Source organism: Lagenorhynchus albirostris, chromosome 5 (genome assembly GCF_949774975.1).
Source record: "Lagenorhynchus albirostris chromosome 5, mLagAlb1.1, whole genome shotgun sequence".
In the NCBI taxonomy this organism is placed as follows: Eukaryota; Metazoa; Chordata; class Mammalia; order Artiodactyla; family Delphinidae; genus Lagenorhynchus; species Lagenorhynchus albirostris.
Window position 1 is genome coordinate 9,617,628 of NC_083099.1, and position 2,138 is coordinate 9,619,765.

Sequence of the window (2,138 nt, forward strand, 5' to 3'; positions counted from 1 at the left end):
ATAATACATACAAAATGATATGGTACAAACCAACATGGAGACCTTTGTCAGAAAATACAGGACTTTTTAACCAGATTAAAACTCTTCCAAACAAAGAATTTCAGTGGAATCTGAACCTATTTTGATAAGATACATGGAAAACATTGCTGAAATTTTGTTTTTTCATCTTTCTATTTTATTAGATTAAAAAACACAAACAAAACCAGTAGGAACTAAGGGAAAAGATGGGGAAAGAAATACAGGAAAGGGCTAGACAAAAATCAGCGATGACAGGAGAAGCGGAAGGTGAGGGGGTGGGGGGAGACATTAAGAGCCCCAAGTCAGAGCAGGAAAGAGGTTTCTGAGGACAAGACATCGCTTCATTTGATGACAATTTTCTGGCGCATGGCTCAGGGCCCAGAGCCTTAGAGGGGTGCAGGAGGTGATGGACCAACTTCCCAGGGCTGAGGCAGTGGGCAGAAGCCCATGGACAGTGATGTACGTTTTGTAGGCCTCAGGGATGATCTTGAAGCTGGAGCAGTGACGTGGCAGATGTCTGTAACAGGGTCCTGGGCAGACCTCTCCAGCAGGGACCTTTGGGGACCACCCTTGGAGAAACCACTCCTCAAATGTCCCCTCATCCCTAAAAGCGATGGAGGCACGTGGACTGCCAGCAGGAGGGAGGACGGGTCCAGGGCCAGCGCCGGGAGTCCCTGCAGAAGCTGTGGGAGCAGGATCGAGTCCTTTTCTTTAGGGCCTGGCTCCCCAACAAGTGGCACTGTCACTGAATGCAAGGTGGCGACGGACCCCGGGCACTTCCGCCTCTTGGGAACCTGCTTCTTTCCGTCAGCCTCGGGCCACTCATGTGTCTCCAGTGAATGTCAGTCAAGCTCCTCTGTGATTTTGGCCTCCCCGAGCAGCTTCTCCACTCCCAGTGGGGCCCCTCTCGCCCCTGTGGCCGGCCCTGCTTCTCCTGTACCTGAAGGAATGTGGTGTGTGCACAGCTGTAGATGGACGCGGGAACTTCCCACGGCCAGAGGCACTGTCCTATAGCTCTGGCGGGAGCAGTGCCTTCTCTTCTCGGCTTTTCTGAGCGCTACCAGCCCAGGTGCTGCTGACATTTTGAGGCCTCAAGCTCTTGAGAGGCTCCTTATCCTCCTTTTTTTTTTTTTATAACTGTATTTATTTTATTTATTTATTTTTGGCTGTGTTGGTTGCACGTTGTTGCACGTGGACTTTCTCTAGTTGCAGCGAGCAGGGGCTACTCTTCGTTGCAGTGCACGGGTTTCTCATTACAGTGGCTTCTCTTGTTGTGGAGCACAGGCTCTAGGCGCGCGGGCTTCAGTAGTTGTGGCACGTGGCTCAGTAGTTGTGGTCCACGGGCTCAGTAGTTGTGGCGCACAGGCTCTAGAGCGCAGGCTCAGTAGTTGTGGCGCACGGGCTTAGTTCCTCCGTGACATGTGGGATCTTCCTGGACCAGGGCTTGAACCCGTGTCCCCTGCATTGGCAGGTGGATTCTTAATCACTGCGCCACCAGGGAAGCCCTTCTTATCCTCCTTGATGGCAGCTCCATGCTTCCTTCTCAGCTATTCTCCATCACCGGAGTGTTCAGTCCCCTTCTCCATGTCAAAGTCAGAGTCTACTACATCCTGTGTCTGACTGGTCCCCTTGGTCCTCATCATCTCCTGAGTCCTCTGTGAAACCCCATAAGCTATCCGGTAGAGCTCATCCTCCCCCATTGCTGGCACCCTGAGGTCTTCTGAGGGCCCGGCCCCCAAAACTCCAACCGCTCATGGACCCTGCACCTCCTCCAGCCGCTGCTCACACAGCATGGTCCTCGGAGCTCAGAGCCCACGCCGCTACCTGCAGGCCGCCGGCAGCCTGGAAATTATTTTTAAATCAAGAATTGGGACAAATTACACAGTGTTATGTTTGATATATAATGAAAGTATCCCTATTTCTATTTTATCAAGTCTCAGCATATGGTTTTTGCTTGGTTGTGTTTCAGTAATAAAATACATGAAGAATTTCTTTTTTTTTCAAACCGTCAAAGGTAAAATATAGACATGAGATATATTCTCAACAGTAAATTACTTCTTTAATGGTAAAGCTGTGTAAGTAATGGGGCCACTCCTTTTACCAACTGTATTAAAGGACTT

At 50.1% G+C, this 2,138-nt stretch overlaps 1 pseudogene; it reads right to left on the reverse strand.

The window, feature by feature from the left end:
• Window positions 1-359: 359 nt before the first annotated feature.
• LOC132520798 (vacuolar protein sorting-associated protein 72 homolog) lies at window positions 360-1,718 on the reverse strand (annotated as a pseudogene).
• Window positions 1,719-2,138: the final 420 nt, after the last annotated feature.